Raw genomic sequence first — 19,239 nt, 5'->3', positions numbered from 1 at the left:
GTTGCTAGATGTGGAATGATGGACCTGACTGATGAAAGATATGGAATGGTCCGCCTGGCTGATGCTGGAGTGGAATAGACCACGTTGCCAGATGAGGAATAGTTTGCTGGAGTGGAATAGACCACAGTTGCCGGATGAGGAATGGTTTGCTGTCAGATGCCAGATGTGGAATGGTGTTTTTCCTAGATGCAGGATGTGGAGTGGTCGTCTGGCCAGATGCCAGATGTGGCATTGTCCACCCACGAGGTCAGATATTGACTAGTCTACCTGACAGATGCCAGATGTGCAATGGTCTACCTGAGAGATGCCGGATTTGGAATGGACCACTTGTCAGATGCCGGATGCAGAATGGTCTGCATGTCAGATGTCAAATGTCATATCAGCTTCCTGCCATTTGCTGGATATGGAAACGTCCACTTGCCAGTTGCCAGATGTGTAATGGTTCACCGGCCATATGCCAAATGTAGAATTATCTTCTGGACAGATGCTGGATGTGGAATGGAATTCATGCCAGATGCCAGATGTGGAATGGTCTGCGTGGCTGATGCTGGTGTGGAATAGTCCACCTGCCAGATGCTGGAGGTTGAATGGTCATCCTGACAAATTGCAAATGTGGAATGGTCCGCCTAGAAGGTGCCAGATATGGTATTGTCCTCCTGCCATATGTGGAATGGTTCACTTGACAGATGCCAGATGTGAAATGGTCCACCTGCCAGATGCTGGATGGTGAATGGTCGACAGATACCAGATATGGAATGATCCATCTGAAAAATGCCTGTCAAATGGTATGCCTGCCAGATGCTGAATGTATAATGGTACTCCTGCCAGATGCTGGATGTGGAATGAGCCACCTGGCTGATGCTGTAGTGGAATAGTCCATCTGCCAGATGCCTGAGGTTGAATGGTCATCCTGTCAGATGCCAGATGTGGAATTGTCTGCCTACCAGATTTCAGATGTGAAATTGTCCACTTGCCAGATATCAGAGGTGGAATTGTCCTCCTGCCAGATGACAGATGTGGAATGTCCTGCCTGGCTGATGTTAATGTGGAATAGTCCACCTGCCAGATGCAGAGGTGGAATGGTCATCCTGACAAATTGCAGACGGAATGGTCCACCTACCAGATGCCAGATATGGTATGGTCCTACTGCCAGATGTGAAATTGTCCAATTAACAGATGCCAGATGTGAAATGGTCCACCTGCCAAACACTGGATGTTGAATGGTCGACAGATGCCAGATATGGAATGGTCTGCCTGAAAAATGCCTGATGTGAAATTGTCTGCCTGCCAGATGCCGATTGTAGAATGGTACTCCTGTAGAATGCCAGATGTGGAATGGTCCAGCTTTCAATTGCCAGATGTGGATTGGTTTGCTGCCAAATGCCAGATGTGGAATGGTATTCCTGCCAGATGCTGAATGTGGAGCGGTTGGCCTGCCAGATGCCAGATTTGGACTGGTCTGCCAACGAGATGCCGGATTTAGAATTGACTACCTGCCAGATGCCGGATGTGGAATGGTCTGCCTGTCAGATGCTGGATGTGGAATGTTCCTCTGCCAGATTCCGGATGTGGAATGGTACACCTGCCAAATGTTGGAGGTGGAATGGTCCTCATGTGAGAATCCGGATGTGGAATGGACTTCGTGCCAGTTTCTGGATGTGGAATGGACTGCTAGCAACTTACAGAATGTGGAATGGTCCTTTGCCAGATGCCGGATGTGGAATGTTCTGCCTGTCAGATTCATGATGTGGAATGGCCTTCCTGGAAAATGTCCGATATGGAATGGTCCATCTGACATATGCTGGATGAGGAATAGTCTGCCTGCCAGAAGCAAGAAGGAGAATGGTCTTCCTGCCAGTTGCTGGATCTGGAATGGTTCTTCTTCAATATGTCGGATTTCCAATGGTCCACCTGCCAGATGCCGGATGTAGAATGGTCTTCCTGCCAGATGCAGTGACTCCAATTTGACAGTTAGGAGATGGTTTAACAGTGATGTACTGTAAACTGAAGCAGATATTATGATACCAGGTACACAGTGTTGAGAGGGTTTAACAGTGATGTACAATAAACTGTGCCAAATACAGTAACACGGGTCTCATAGTGGGGAGAAAGATTAACGGTGATGTTAGACAGATCCTGTGACAAAGGTTTCACAGTGTTGAGAAGTTTAAATAGTGACGTACGATAAACTTTGGTGGATATGGTGACCGAGTTTAAAGTGGAGAGATGGTTTAATGGTGATATATGGTAGACTCAGGCATATTTTGTGACACTGTGTTCACAGTAGTGAAATGGTTAAAAAGTGATGTACGATAAACTGTGTCAGATACTGTAACACCATGTTCACAGTAAGAAGGTTTAATGGTGATGTACGGCAGACTGAGGCAGAGACCGTTACACTGGGTTCACAGTGGGGAGAAAGTTTACAGTTTTGTACAATAAACTGTGGCAGAAACTCTGACAAGAGGTTTCCAATTGGCATAAGGTTTAACGGTGCTGTAAGATAAACTGTGACAGATACTGAGACACCAAGTTCACAGAGGTGAGAATGTTCAATGGTGGTATATGGTTGACTGAGGCAGGTACTCAGACACTGGGCTCACAGTAGTGAGAAGGTTTAACGGTGATGCATGGCAGACATAGGCAAATAATGTTACACCGGGTTCACCGGGCAGAAGGTTTAACGGTGATATACGGAAGAATGAGGAAGATACTGTGAGACAGGGTTCACAGCAGCAGTGAGAAGGTTTAACAGTGATGTCCAATATAATGTAGCAAATACTGTGACACTGGATTCACATTTGAGAGATAAAACAATGGTGATGTATGGCAGACTGAGGCAGATACTGTGACACCAGTTACACAGTGGGGAGAATGTTTAATGAGGATGTATGGTACACTTTGACAGATACTGTTCACACCAGGTACACAGTAGTGAGTAGGTTTAACAGTGATATATGATACATTGAGATAGACAACAGACTCGCCAAGGCAAATAGCGCCTTTGGAAGACTACAAGTCTGGAAAAACAACCAACTGAAAAACCTCACAAAGATAAGCGTATACAGAGCCGTTGTCATACCCACACTCCTGTTCGGCTCCGAATCATGGGTCCTCTACCGGCACCACCTACGGCTCCTAGAACGCTTCCACCAGCGTTGTCTCCGCTCCATCCTCAACATCCATTGGAGCGCTTACACCCCTAACGTCGAAGTACTCGAGATGGCAGAGGTCGACAGCATCGAGTCCACGCTGCTGAAGATCCAGCTGCGCTGGATGGGTCACGTCTCCAGAATGGAGGACCATCGCCTTCCCAAGATCGTGTTATATGGCGAGGTCTCCACTGGCCACCGTGACAGAGGTGCACCAAAGAAAAGGTACAAGGACTGCCTAAAGAAATCTCTTTGTGCCTGCCACATTGACCACCGCCAGTGGGCTGATAACGCCTCAAACCGTGCATCTTGGCGCCTCACAGTTTGGCGGGCAGCAACCTCCTTTGAAGAAGACCGCAGAGCCCACCTCACTGACAAAAGGCAAAGGAGGAAAAACCCAACACCCAACCCCAACCAACCAATTTTCCCTTGCAACCGCTGCAATCGTGTCTGCCTGTCCCGCATCGGACTTGTCAGCCACAAACGAGCCTGCAGCTGACGTGGACTTTTTACCCCCTCCATAAATCTTCGTCCGCGAAGCCAAGCCAAAGATGATACATTATGGCAGATGCAGAGACACCAGGTTCACAGTGAGGAGAAGGTTTTATGATGTTTGTTAGAGTGAGACAGATACTGTGACATTGAGTTCACAGTGGTGGAAGATTTAACAGTACGATAAACAGTCCCAGGTTCTGTGACACCTGATAACCATTTGTTAGTGGATTTAACAGTGTAGTATTATGTGTAGCAGATATTTTGACAGAAGGTTCAAAGGGGAAAGAGGTTTAATGGCGATGTACAATAATCTGTGGCAGATAGAGAGACAATGGGTTTACAGTGGGGAGAAGGATGAACAGTGATGTATGATAAATTGTGGCAATACTGTGACATGATGTTCACAATATTATGAAGTTTTAATGGTGATGTATAATAAACTCTGGCATATACTATGACCCCAGTTTCACAGTGGGGAGAAGGTTCAACATTGATGTACAATAAACTACGTCAGATACTGTGACACCGGGTTCACAGTAATGAGAATGTTTAACAGTGATACACGATAAACAGTTCCAGATATTATGACACCGGGTTCACTGTGGAGAGATGGTTTAATGGTGATGTACGGCAGACTGAGACAGATACTATAAACTCCATGAGATACTGTGACACCGGATTCACTGTGGGGAGTGGTTTAATAGTGATGAACAGAAGACAGAGGCAGATACTGTGAAACCGGATTCACAATGGGGAGAAGGTCAATCACTGCTGGACGATAAACTGTGCAAGATACTTTGATCTTAGGTTCACAGTGCGAGAAGCTGTCACAGTAATGAACGATGAACTGTGTCAAATACTGTGACCCCAGGTTCACAGTGGGGAGAAAGTTTAACGGTGATGTACGGTAAATTGAGATGGATACTGTGACACTAGTTGAATAGAGGGAATGAGTTTAAACAGTGATGAACGATAAACTGTGTCAAATATAGTGACACTGGGTTCACATCCGTCATACGGTTGAACAGTAATGTACGATAAACTGTGTTTGATACTGTGACACCAAGTTCACAATAGGGAGAAGGATAATGGGAATGTAGGTAGATGGAGGCCGATACTGTGACACAGATTTCAGAGTATGGAGTAGGTATAACAGTGATGTACAATTATCAGCGGGAGATACCGCATTCACAGTGGGGGAGAAGGTTAACGGGGATGGATGGTAGATTAAGGGAGATACTGTGGCACCAGGTTCACAGTGGGGAGAAGGTTTAACGTGATGTACGGTAGACTGAGGTAGCTACTATGACACAAGGCTCATTGTATTGTTAATTTCTCTTCATTACAACATCTAATTTATATGCTCCATTTTTCTTGTGGCAACTTCCAAACTTTCCATAAAGTTAAATTCTAATCAGATTTAGTTCATTTAAATAGGTCACCATTAAAAGCCCAAATCATTTGGTCTCTAAAGTACGCCTCACAAAATTAAATTCTTTACTTGGGTTTGGTTGCAACAGCTCTTCAGTTTGCTTCATTATTTTTTCAGTCCCTCGTTTTGTGTTTTCTTTTTTGCCTGTGCAGCTTCACCAAATGGGCATCCAACTCTCTCTTCTCAGCTTGACCCAACGTCTCCTCTGTAAAATTAAGCAAACCAAGGAGACCAAAGTTAAAATTTTCATATTTGCATTTTCAAAAACAAAAATGGTGCTGTGACTTGCAGTTTCACATCTTAATCCCACTTGCTAAACTTGCAAGCAACTGCACCTCATCCTACAGCTGGAAAATTGCAAGAGAACTGCTGGGTTAAAGCAAAGATTCCTCCCAGTCACCTCATTAAAGGCCTCCAAGTTAACAACAGATAGCAACCTGAAAGATAAATACAAAGATCTGTATCAGGAATATTAACGGGCTTTTAAAAAAAAATCATTTCCACTATTGAAAGAAAACTCAGGCTTTTGTTGAACAATTCCTGTTGTATTCCTCAAAATGGTTTGAATCTTGATTTCAAGCAGAGTCATTTGGTGAGATTGTTGGTCCAGAACAAACCCTGCCCACACACTCCCTTAAATACCTCCAAAGTCCTGGCTCAGCTCTGCTCCATGCTAAAGCTATCAGAGCTTTTCTGAAGAGATATCAGAATTCAGATGCAGATACGACGAGTCAGAAACACCCTAATACTTCCCTGAACAACACACCTCTCTCTGAAAACCAGCAAGAACCTTCCTGAACTGTAATGTTTTTTTTACCTTTCGAGCACCAAAGCCTGGTGAATTTTACATATGTTAAATTCTGTGCACAGTATAAGAATGGCCTGCAACCAGTGAACTTTGAGGAATGAGAAGTGAGATTGGACTGTGAACCAAAGAACTTTTCTGAACTTACACACACATTACACACACGTGCACTTAGAATTAGAAGGGGGGTAAGTTAAGTAAAGTAATTTAAAGTAGTAAAACAGTCATAAGTTGAAGTGTAATTCCATATTCATATTTAAAGATAATTAAAATCAATGGCGAATCTGTCTGCCTCACAGCAGGAAAAAGGCAATTTTGTGTGATAAGACACTTTTTAATTATATGACAGTAAATAGAGAGAGAGGTTCAAGTTTCAAACTATTACAAACTCCAGTCACCAGAGCTACCTGGATTATACCTCTTCCCACTTTATTTTTTTGCAAGGACACCACATTGTATATTGATATGTTTTTGAAAGAGATTATTGTAGGAGTCGTGGAGGCCACAAACAAACACAAACACTTCACAAAACAGCTCTTATTTAAAATGCAAGAGCTTTGCTGATAGAGAGTCATTCAGGTGCCAAGAGCCTTTGCAAAGACAAAACAAGGAGACTGCTTTGCTGAAGAATTTCAAAAGCAGGTGTAAATGGATTATTGATTTTAAATCAACTGATGAATGGACTCAGAAGTTTGGGTCCAGTGCAGTAATCTGGCTGGTTGCAGTTTGCTGTTCTAAGAAGGTCATGTGCTTTTGCAAGCATAGAGGAGAGACCAAATATGCTTTTTCTAATAGAGAGATGGCAAGCTGAAGACGGTTTGTTTGTTCTCAGTTCAGCCTGTTGAAAAACTTTTAATCCAAACTATAGGAAATGGCTGGCCTGAGTGTTTCACCTGAAATAAGGAAAACAAAAGGAACTCTATGGTGACCTGCAGAAGAGGTGATCATTTGGAAAACCGTGACGGGTTTCATTGACAAGACCCCAAAGTGGCTGATCAGAGGGAATCAGTTTTTGTGTGTCCAATGAGCAAGAAATCCCTCTCTGAAACCAACAAGAGCCTTCCTGGAGGGGTAACCATTCACTTTTAAGCACCATAGCTTGGTGCAAATTCATAAATGTTGAATTCTTTGCACAGTATAAGAATTGATAGACACTAGTGAACATGGAGTTGTGTCAAAGAACTTTATGCACATTAAATACACCTGCACTGAGAATTAGAACGGGGCAATGTAAGGCTGTTAAGTTAATAGTGATAAGTTAAAGTTTGATCCTGTTTTTTTGTTTAAAGAAAATTAAAAATGACGTTTGTTTAAGTATCTTTTGTCTTGGTGATTTTCTATTGCTGCGAGGTTTTGGGTCCTCTGGGCTTGTAAAAGTCCCAAGGAGGTTTTCTACTCCAGAACACCCAAAATGTCTTATTTCTTCAATAAATGCAGATTCCCCCATAAAGCCTGCACCCATATCTCCAATTTTCTTTCTGCCCTTACCCCACCTCCTCTCCGGCAGAACAAGGACAGAATCCTCAGATTTCTCGCTTACCACCCATCAGCTGCCACATCTGACACATTATCCTTGAACACTTCCAACTTCAGCACCATTCTCTAACCTGCTACATCTAACCCACTCCACTCAGATCCTCTTTTCACAGGGGCACGTCTTTCTGTGACTCCCTCAAGAGCACTTCCCTCTCCCTTGACAGCACTTCCCTCTCCACCCACCACCACCTGACGCACTCCCCTTTGGAATTGCAGAAATTTCCAAACTTGTCCCTCCATTTCCTGCCACCTCCATCCAAGGCCACAATCAGACCTTCCAGGTCAGGCACTGTTTCACATGCACCCCATCCAACCTAATCTACTACATTTGGTCGACTCAGTTGACCTCGATATCACCAAGACCAAATACAGACTGGGTAGCCATTTTGCTAAACACCTGTGCTCTGTGGATCTAACCTTGAGCTTCCTGTGGCCTACCATATCATTTCTTAAACCCTTCCAGCAACATGACTGTTGGCCCCATCCTTTGCCAGGCTGAGGGCACACAAACTTAAAGAAAACATATTATATTCCTCCTGGGCAGCCTTAAACTCTATAGCATGAATACGAATGTTTCTAATTTTAACCAATCACTCACCTCTGTCTGATTTCAGTTTCCATCTCTTGATCTACTGCCCATTTGAATAAAATTACTCCTTTAAGGTAGAAGAGTTGACAGTGGTGTTTTCCCCATGTCGCTTGCCATTGAACAACTGGCAAAATTAAGTTGCGCTTGTTGCAAAATGAATGGTGTTATTGTTCAAAATCTCCCTGAGATTGAAAGTATTCTTGGACTGAATAGACATCTGGGCCAAATGGCTATTTAAGGACATTCTGTACCTGATTGTACGCCCTGAAGTACAATGAGTAATTCTCTCCACTATAGATTGTTACATCTATACAGAACATGTATTAATACACAAAACAATCACACCTCCTTATTGGTCAGGAAGTGCCTAAACCACACAAGGAGACTGAGGAGGTCAAGGCCAACGGCTCTCATCCTGAGATTTTACAGGAGCGCAGTTGAGTCTCCTGTCTGGCTGCATCATTGGATGGTCTAGTAGCTGTAAAGCATCAGACAGGAATGATGCAAAGAGTTGTGAGGATCACTGGGGTCTCCCTTTCTTCTGTAGATGACATTTACTGGAAGTGTTGTTTAAATAGGGCTCAAGGAATTGTAAAAAGACCATTTCCATCCAGTGCACAGCATCTTTAACCACGTCCATCATCAAAATCAGGACTGCCAGGCTGGGGAATAGCTTCTTCCCACAGGCTGTGAGATGGAAGAAAAGTATCCTGTAAGTGGGATAATCATCCCAAATATTTATATATGTAGCGGCTACTTCGATAGGGCTACTAAAGCAACACACCCACACACACACACCAGGTTAGTCAACACAAGACTGCTTTATTCAGACTTTACAGGCTTCTTTGATTTAGTGTGTCCTGGGCTCCATGGGACATCATTATGAGTTTGCTTCTGAACCACAGGACCGCAGATTTAAATGAAGCCGTGTGAGTGTCCCGTGCCATCCGGCAGGAGAATCCACAGATCAACGTGCCGTTCCTCGCCACGAAGCACCACGCGTGGACAGTCAATTAAATGGATGAGTTCCCAACTGTCTGTCTTATATTTTCACTCGCGTGCCAAAGAACCTTACCCGCTCGGCCCACTACACAGCTGCTAAACCACCCAGTTCCCCCCCAGAACCTTCACAGAAACTAAAACATCAGCTGCATGCACCTGAGGTGGACCCCCTCGCCGTCTGGGCTGGGGGCACTGAAATAGGTGAAGCGGGCTTCACATGGGCAGGCTTGAGTCTACACTAAACAGCTGTGAATGTCCCCTTATGTCCAAAGTATACACAAGCCCATCCTTCTTCACCACATGGAAAGGGCCCTCATACGTTAATTGTAATGGCGCTCCTGGGACCTGTCCGCGCACAAAAACAAAATCAGCGTCCAGGAATGGTGGGGCACATTCTGTTTAGGTGATCCATGCCAGTGGGTAGGAAAAAGTTTGCTGATCATGACTCCATGTCAAAGCTGTGAAGGAAATTCAGGTCAGAGTTGGTTGTGAAATGAATGTCCCATGAAACTGTAAGAACTGTACCATCAACCATCTCTGTGGACAATGCGGACATATCTTCCTTTGAAGAGATGTGCACTCCGAATAGAATCCATGGCAACTCATCGACCTAATTGGGACTGGTGAGTCAGGCCTTAAGTGCGGACTTCAGTTGCCAGTAGAAACGTGCTCAATGATCTGAAGTAATGTGTGTCGGAAAACCAAATCTAGCCATCCGATCGACAGTGAATGCTCTTGCCCTTGACTCAGTGTCACTGGATGGCAACGGGACAGCCTCTGACCAGCGTGTGAAACGTTCTATGACTGTTAGAATGTATTTCAAAATTTGAGATAATGGCAATGATCCAAGCAGGTCCACATGCACGTGTTCCAACCGCCTGTGTACCACCGGGAAATGTTGAAGAGGTGCCTTATTGTGCCGCTGAATTTTGGCAGTCTGGCAGGAGGTACCTGTGCAGACCCATTATGCAACACCCTTTTTTAGTCCATGCCATACATATTTATTTGACATGAGCTTGACAGATGTTCTGATGGACGGATGAGACAAGGTGTGTATCTGGTCAAAAATGTGTTGCCTCCAAGATGCCGGAATCACTGGTCTAATGTAGCCCAAAGACATGTCACAAAGTAAAGTTGGCTGCCCAGTTGTGATGCCACCTGCAGTATGTCCAAGTTAGTCATGGTCGTACTATATGGCTGACCATCGGGGTCCATTGCCTGGACACTGGCTAATTCAGGAATATCAGTCTCATCCTGAATATGAAATACAGTCGGTCTGGACAGAATATTCATGACGCCATTGTTTTTACCAGATGTTTTCCAAGTAGATTTAAGGGAATTCTAAATCTCTGCCCTAAGTGCCAATAAGCTGCTGGCAGGTTTGAATAGCATTCTTCAACCCAAGTGGCATCCTAAGAAATTCAAAAAGCCCAGAAGGGGTAATAATTGCCATTTAAGGAATGTAATACTTATGGGCTGGGATAAATGGGGAACAGTGGGGAACAGATGGGGCAAAGTGGGGAACATTGTGAAGAATGGGCAACAGGGTGGAACAGATGTGGTACACCTGTTCCCCACTATTCCCCAGCTGTTCCCCACCAGTTCCCCACCAGTTCCCCACTATTCACCACCGTTCCCCATGATTCCCCACTCTTCCCCTCATTTCCCAATCTGTTCCCCACTGTTCCTCCCATTTGTCTCTGTTCCCCACTGTTCTCCATTGTTCCTCAGCGATCCCCACTTTTCCTCATCTCTTCCTTTCATTCCTCAATTTTCACCTCTGTTGCCCACTATACACCACTTTTCCCCTCTGTTCCCCACTGTTCCCTCACTGTTCCCCACCGTTCCTAAAAGAAGTCTGTAAAGTCTGAATAAAGCAGTCTTGTGTTGACTAACTTGGTGTGTGTGTGTTTGTGTGTGTATTACTTTAGTAGCTCTACCGAAGTCGCCGCTACGATTGGGGACCCCAAATGCAAGATTCAGGGAAGCTTGAATCTCCAGTTACCATGGACACAAGGACGGCAGCAGCTGTTGCCATCACGGCTGCAGTTAATGTGGTGGAACTTCATTTGCCTCCTTTCTGGACCCATCAACCTCGGGTATGGCTTAATCAGGCTGAAACCCAGATTTGTCTTGTGGCATAATGGCAGAGGACATGAAATTCTGCCATGTAATAGGTGCATCGGACACTGCTGCAGCGTCTCAAGTAATAGAATATGTTGCCAATCCCCTGGCAGAAAACCAGTAAACCAGGTTCCGCCAATTTTTCCTGGACTCGCTGGAATTGACTAGACATGAGCACGACTTTTAAATATGGAGGACCTAGGTAACAGGAATCTATCCGATTTAATGAATGAGATGCTCGCATTAGCAGATGGTTATTCTCATTGTTTACTTTTTGAGACTCTATTCCTGTCCAAACTCCCATGTCGTGTCACAATACCAATCATTAACATGGATTTCCACCATCCCCATGACGTAGTGCAGGAGACTGACAGGCTGGATCACACTCCAACGCTAGAGTCTGCTCACGTACAGACTGTTTTCACAGCAGATCCATATCCCGTGTCCTATGAGCCAACTATATCTTCAGTTCAGTTAAAGAAGGATGAACATGCTGACAGGCAGTGAGAATGGTGTTTTTACCATGGCCGTTGGTGGAAAAAATGCCCATAAATGTGTCCCGACATGTACATATTACAGAAAAAATGCAGGAAACGATAAGGCCGGCTACCATTTATGGCCATGCCAGCTGGCACAAGTACGTCCCATTGTATCTTCCAAGACTGCGCTGGTAAGCACAGGTTCATTGTAGACACGAGTGCTGAAGTCCGTTTGCTCCCACCAACCTATTTTGAAATAAAACCCACATAAACAACACCACCTGACTCTTCAAACACAAATGGGATGAAAATTCTCTGCTTTGGCACAGGATAGGTCACGATTGGGATAGGAGGTGTGACCTTCCATTGGAATTGCCTATTGGCTTCCATTGCACAGCCTATTTTGGGTGCAGATTTTTTAAGGTCCCATGACTTGTCAGTAGATGTGAAGTGGAGGAAATTGGTTCCTGCTACCACTTTTCAAACATACCCTCTGGGATGCAGCAAAGGGAGAGTTTCCCACCTCAGGGTGCATACCTTGAACAAATGTGCACATGCTGCTCTGCTCAACGAATTTCCCTGTACTCTCTCACCTAATTTCAATATCTCCTAAACAGCCCAGGGTGTGTCCCATTACATAGACACTTCAGGCCCACCAAATTACGCCAGGGTTCGTCATCTTCCACCTGATAAACTGCGCAGGCAAGGGCAGAGTGAACTGCAATTGAGGAATTAGGTATCATTCAGCGCTCCAACAGTCCTTGGGCATCACTGTTAAACATGGCACCCAAGAAAACAGGTGGATGGACACCCTGCAGCGATTACCGTAGGATCAATAACTACAGCCGACAGATACCCTATACCTCATATGCGAGATTTCGCTGCCCATCTGCACAATTTCTGTGCTTTCACCAAGGTAGATCTTGTCATGAGATCAAGTGTGGGGAAAAGTAGGGAATGGTGTGGAACCGTGGTGATCACTGCAGTAAAATGGAGAACACGGGAATATTGGGGAGCAGGGTGGAACAATGAGGAAAGGGAAACAGATGGGAAAGAGTGGGGAACACTGCAGAACAGAGGGGAACAAACGGGAGCAGGGGGATTGATGGGAATCAGTGGGGAACTGTGGGTAATAGGTGGGATACTGCTAGAAAACAGTTGGGATTGGTGGGGAACAGTGGGGAAAGTTGGGGAACAGGTGAAGAACAATGGGCTAAAGTGCAGAACTGTGGGGAACAGATGTGAAACAGTAGAGAACTGTTTGGGAACAGCTGGAGAACAGAGGGGAACTGATGGGGAACAGTGGGGAACCATGGGGAAACAGGTGGGAAACTGGTAGGAAACAGTTGGGATTGGTGGAGAAGAATAGGGAACATTTGGGAACAGGTGAAGAACAGTGGGGGACAGTGATGAACTGTGGAGTAAAGAGGTGGAACAGTAGGGTACAGTGGAAAAATTGGTGAACAGCTGGAAAACAGAGCCGAACTGTGGGGAGCAGGGGAACAGTGTGGAAGAGATGGTGAACGGTGGAGAATGGGGGAAAAGTGGGGAATTGGTGGGAGACAGTTGGGGAACAGTGGCGAAGAGGTGTGGAATAGCTGGGGAACAGTGGGAACAGGTTTGGAACAGTAGGAAAACGGTGGGGAACAGTGGGGAAAAGATGAGGGACAGTGGGAAACAGTTTAGAACAGATGGGGAACTGATGTGGAACATTAATGAACAGTGGAGAAATGTGGGGAACTATCGGGAACATGTGTCGAACAGCTGGGGAACTGTGAGCAACTCTGGGAAACATTGGTGAAAACTGGGGAACTGTTGAGGACATGGGGAGCAGTGGGGAACAGATGGTGAACAGTGGAGAACTGTGGGAAACAGTGTGGAAATTTAGGTCACAGATGGGAAAAAGAGGAGTATCTGATGGGCAACAATGGGAAACATGGGGTGCAGTGGGTAACAGTTGGGATCTGTGGGGTACAGTCAGGAACAGTGAGGAACAATAGGGGAAAGTGGGAGAAATGGGGAACAGTTGGGAACAGAGGGGAACAGTGGTGAACAGAGTGGAAAAGTAGGGAACAGTTTAGAATAGATGGAGAGAAGTGGGGAACAGTGAGGAACTGTGGGAGACAGTGGGAAACAGAGGGGAAGAATGAGTAACAGTGGGGTATACAGGGTAACGGGGAGAGCAGTGGGGAACAGAATGTGAACATTGGAGAATGTGGGGAACAGTGGTCAAATGTGTGTGACAGATGGAGAACTGTGAAGAACAGTGGGAAACACAGGGCACAATTAGGGAACAGTGGTGTATAGTGGGCAACAGTGGGGAAAATTGAGGTACAGAAGGAAGACATGGGGAAAAGTGGGGATCACAGAGGAACAGTGGAGAACAGTGGAACAGAGACAAATAGGGGGGAGCAATGGGGAACAGATATTGAACTGTGGAGAATGTGGGAACAGTGGGGAACAGATTGGGAAATGAGGGGAAAAGTGGGGAACCATGTGGAACAGTGGTGAAAAGTGAGGAACTGATGGGAAACAGCTGGATAACAGTGGGGAACAAATGGGCAACAGTGGGGAACCATGGGAGCTGGTGGGAAACTGAGGGGTCAAAGGGAAGAATGAGTAACAGTGGGTAATAGATAGCGAACTGTGGAGAACGGGGTAATAGTGGAGAAAAGTGGGTAACTGATGGGTAATGAGGGGAACAGTGGAGAACATTGGGGAATAGGAGGAACAGTGGGGTAGAGATGGGGGACTGATGGGGAATAGTGGGGAATAGTCAGGAACAGTCAGTAATGGTGGTGAACAGATGTGGAACAATGGCAAAAATGGGAAACAGTGGGGAAAAGTGGGGAACTAAAGGGAACAGTTGGGATCAGTAGGGAACAGGTGTGAAATAGTGGAGAACAGTGAGGACAATGAGGAACAAGGGGAACAGATGGAGTATAGTGGGGTACACTGCAGAACTGTGGAGAACATTGGGGAACAGTGAGGAACAGTGGAGAAAAGTGGCGAACAGTAGGAAACAGTTCGGGAACATCTGGATAACAGTGGAGAGGTGGAGAACAGTGAAGAACCATGGGGAACAGTAGGCAACAGAGCGGAACAGTGGAGAACTGTGGGGAATAGTCGGGAACAGTGGTGATCAGATGGCGAACAGTGGGAAAAATGGGGAACAGTTCGGCTACAGTTGGGAAAAGTGTGGAACAGTGAAGAACTTTGGGGAACAGTGGGGAACAGAGGTGAACAGTGGGGAATGGGGGAACATTGGGTAACTGTGGAAAAAATTAGGGAACAGATGGGGAACAGCTAGAGAACATTGGGAAACAGTGCAGAACATGGGGGAAAATGGGAAGAGTGGGGAACAGATGGAGAACAGTGGAGAAAAATGGGCAACAGTGTGGAACAGATGTGGAACAGTCTGGAAGCATGGGGAACACTGTAGGACAATGGGGATCAGAGGGGAATATTGGGGAGCAGGGGGGATCAATGAGGAAAGGAACAGATGGGAAACAGTGGGGAACACTGCAGAACAGATGAGAACAGAGGGGAACAGTAGGGACCAGGGGGAACTGATGGGGAACAGTGTGGAACCGTGAGGAACAGGAGGGAAACTGCTGGAAAACAGTTGGGATTGGTGGGGAAAAGTGTGGAACAGTTGGAGAAAGGTGAAAAGCAGTGTGGTATAGTGAATAATTGTGGGAAATAGATGTGGAACATTAGGGAATGGTAGAACAAATGGGGAAGAGTGGGGAACAGTTTGTGAATAGCTGGAGTACAGTGGGGAACAGTGAAGAACTGTGGGGATCAGTGTGGAACAGATATGGAGCATTAGGGAACAATGGGAAAAATGGGGAACAGTGGTGAACAGTTTGAGAGCAGCTGGGGAACAGTGGAGAACAGGTGTGGAACAGTAGGAAACAGTGGGAAAAATGGAGAACAGTGGTGAACAGTTTGAGAGCAGCTGGGGAACAGTGGAGAACAGGTGTGGAACAGTAGGAAACAGTGGAAAAATGGAGAACAGTGGTGAACAGTTTGAGAGCAGCTGGGGAACAGTGGAGAACAGGTGTGGAATAGTAGGGAACAGTGGGAAAAATGGGGAACAGTGGTGAACAGTTTGAGAGCAGCTGGGGAACAGTGGAGAACAGGTGTGGAACAGTAGGAAACAGTGGGAAAAATGGAGAACAGTGGTGAACAGTTTGAGAGCAGCTGGGGAACAGTGGAGAACAGGTGTGGAACAGTAGGGAACAGTGGGAAAAATGGGGAACAGTGGTGAACAGTTTGAGAGCATCTGGGGAACAGTGGTGAAGAGGTGTGGAACAGTAGGAAACAGTGGGAAAAATGGAGAACAGTGGTGAACAGTTTGAGAGCAGCTGGGGAACAGTGGAGAACAGGTGTGGAACAGTAGGGAACAGTGGGAAAAATGGAGAACAGTGGAGAAAGGATGGGTAACATTTGGGAACAGCTGGAGAACAGTGAGGAACTGTGAGGGAACAGTGGGTAATGGGGAGAATGAGTAACAGTGGAGAACAGAGGGTAACAGGGGAGAGAAGTAGGGAACATATGGTGAACACTGGAGAATGTGGTTAACTGTTAAAAAGTGTGTGACAGGTGGGGAACAGCAGGGAACACTTGGGAAAAAGTTGAGGAACAGTGGTGTATAGAGGGCAACATTGGGGAAAATTGAGGAATGGAAGGAAGGGATGGGGAACAGTGGAGATCTCTGCAGAACAGAAGAGAACAGTGGGCAACAGCGGGGAATAGTGGAGACCAGATAGGGAATTGTGGAGAACGGGGGAACAGTGGGGAACAGATTGGGAAATGAGGTGTCAATGGGGATCCATGGGGAACCGTGGGGAACAGGTGGGAAAATGCTGGAAAACAGTTGGGATTGGTGGCGAACAGTACGTAACAGTTGGGAAACAGGTGAAGAACAGCATGGTACAGTGAGTAATTGTGGGTAACAGATGTGGAACATTAGGGATCAGTGCGATAAATGGGGAACAATTAGGGTACGGCGAGAGAATAGTGAAGAACTGTGTGGAACAGTGCGGAACAGATGTGGAACAGTAGGGAACAGTGGGGAAAATGAGGAAGAGTTGGGAACAAAGGGGAACAGTGGGGAACAGCGATGAACTTTGGGAAATAGTTGGGAAAAGGTGGGGAACAGTTTGGTTACAGCTGGAGAACAGTGGGGACCATGCAGAACAGGTGAAGAACAGTGGAGTACAGTGAAGAATTATGCGGAACTGTGGGGAACAGCTGGAGAATATTGGGGAACATTGGGGGACAGTCGGGAATGGTGGTGAACAGAGGTGGAAAGGTGGGAAAAAAGAGAAACAGTGGGGAAAAGTGGTGAACTGTGTGGAACAGTGGGAAGCAGATTGGTAACTGTTGGGGAACAGTGTGGACCCATGGGGAACAGTGGGAAAAATGGGGAACAGATCGGGAACAGATCGGGAACAGCTGGAGAACAGTGGGGAACTGATGGGGAACATGTGTCGAACAGGTAGGGAATAGTGAGGAACAATTGGGGAACAGTGGGGAAAAGTAAGGAACATTTGGGGAATAGTTGTGGAATAGTGGAGAACAGTTGTAAAACAGTGGGGAACAGTGGTATAAATGGGGAACAGAGGGGAAAAGTGGGGAACTGTGTGGAACAGTGTGGAATAGTTGTGGGACAGTGGGGAACTGAATATGAAGATTGGGGAACATTGCAAAAATTGGGCAACAATGCAGAACAGATGGGGAACAGTGGGGAAAAGTAATTGTGGAGCAGTTGTTAAATAAAGGAGAACAGATGTGAAACAGTGGGGAAAAGTGTGGAACCGTGGGGAAAACTCTAGAAAAATGATGAACAGGGGAATATTGGGGAGCAGGGTGGAACAACGAGGAAAGGGGAACTGATGGGGAACACTGCAGAACAGAGGTGAGCAAAAGAGTGTTGGGGGAACAGTTGGGAATCTGATGGGAAACAGTGGGGAACTGTGGGTAATATGTGGGAAAATGCTGGGATAAAGTTGGGATTGGTGGGAAAGTGGGGAAAAGTTGGGGAACAGATGTGGAACAGTAAGAAAAATGGGGAACAAAGGGGAACAGTGGTGAACAGTGGGGAACAGTTTAGGAACAGCTGGAGAACAGCGGGGAACAGATGGGGAATTGATGGGGAACACAGGTAAACCAAGGGGGACAGGTGGGAAACTGCTGGTAAACAGTTGGGATTGATGGGGAAGAGTAGGAAACAGTTGGGGAACATGTGGAAAAAAGTGGGGTACAGTGGGGAGCAGATCCGGAACAGTAGGCTACAGTGGTAAAAGGGGAACTGCTGGAAAACAGCTGCCAAACTGTGGGGAGCAGGAAGAACAGTGTGGAACAGATGGTGAACAATGGAGAATGGGGGAAGAGTGGGGAAAAATGGGGAACAGATTGGGAATGAGGTGAACAGTGGGGAATCTTGGGAAACAGTGTTGAAAAGTGCAGAACTGGTGGGACACAGGTGGGGAACAGTCGAAAAAGGTGAGGGACGGTGGGAAAATGTTTAGAACAAATGGAGAACTGATGTGGAACTGTGGCGATCAGTGAGGAACAGTGCAGAAATGGTGGGCAACTGCTGGGGAACATGTGTCGAACAGGTCGGGAACAGTGAGGAACAGATGGGGAAAAGGTGAGGGACAGTGTGAAACAGTTTAGTACAGATGGGGAACTGATGTGGAGGGACAGTGTGAAACAGTTTAGTACAGATGGGGAACTGATGTGGAACTCTGGGGATCAGTGGGGAACAGTGGTGAAATGATGGACAACTGCTGGGGAACATGTGTCGAACAGGTAGGGAACAGTGAGGAACTATTGGGGACAGTGGGCAACCCTAGGGAACAGTTGGGAAACTTCTGGGAAACAGATGGGATTGGTGGGGAACAGTGGGGAAATGTAAGGAACTGTGGGGAACAGTTGTGGAACAGTGGAGAACAGGTGTGAAACAGTGGGGAACAGTGGGTAAATGGGAAACAGTGGGAAAAGATGGGGAACAGTGGGAAACATTGGGGAAAATGGGCAAGATGGCGGAACATATGTGGAACTGTGGGAATAAGAAGGTTAAAGTGGTAAACTGTGGGGAACAATTGAGGAACAGTGGGGAACTGATAGTGAACAGTGGGAATATTACTAAAATTGGGCAACAGTGACGAACAGATGGGCAACAGTGGTATTAATGGGGAAAAATGGGGAACTGTGAGGAACATTTGGGAATATGGGCAACGGGGAAGAACAGATGTGGATCAGTGGGGAATAGTAGGGAACAATGTGGAACCGTGCAGAACACTGCAGAATAATGGGTAATGGAGGGGAATATTGGAGAGCAGGGGGGGGGGGGAACACTGAGGAATGTTAAAATGATGGGGAACCGTAGGGAAAAGTGGAGAAATGGTGGAGAACTGCTGGGGACATGTGTCGAACAGGAGGGGAACATTGCGGAAACAGCTTGAAAACAGTGGGTATTAGATGGGGAACTGATGGGGAACAGTGGAGAGATGGTGGGGAACTGCAGGTGAAAAATGGGGACTTGTGGGAACATGTATCTAACAGGTGGGAAAAAATGAAGAAAAGATGGGGAGGAGTGGGGAACCTTGGGG

General features: G+C 46.2%; 1 long non-coding RNA gene across 1 annotated transcript in view; it reads right to left on the bottom strand.

The window, feature by feature from the left end:
• Positions 1-4,929: 4,929 nt before the first annotated feature.
• Positions 4,930-19,239, bottom strand: part of LOC138756552 (uncharacterized) — a 41,643-nt gene continuing 27,333 nt past the window's right edge. Inside the window, exon 3 of the long non-coding RNA XR_011353152.1 lies at positions 4,930-5,284. This is a non-coding gene — a long non-coding RNA (uncharacterized lncRNA). The remainder of the gene's footprint in view (positions 5,285-19,239) is intronic.

Source organism: Narcine bancroftii, chromosome 3, assembly GCF_036971445.1.
Source record: "Narcine bancroftii isolate sNarBan1 chromosome 3, sNarBan1.hap1, whole genome shotgun sequence".
Taxonomy (NCBI): domain Eukaryota; kingdom Metazoa; phylum Chordata; class Chondrichthyes; order Torpediniformes; family Narcinidae; genus Narcine; species Narcine bancroftii.
Note: the sequence above shows the minus strand (reverse complement) of the source record. Positions and strands in the feature narration are given on the sequence as shown.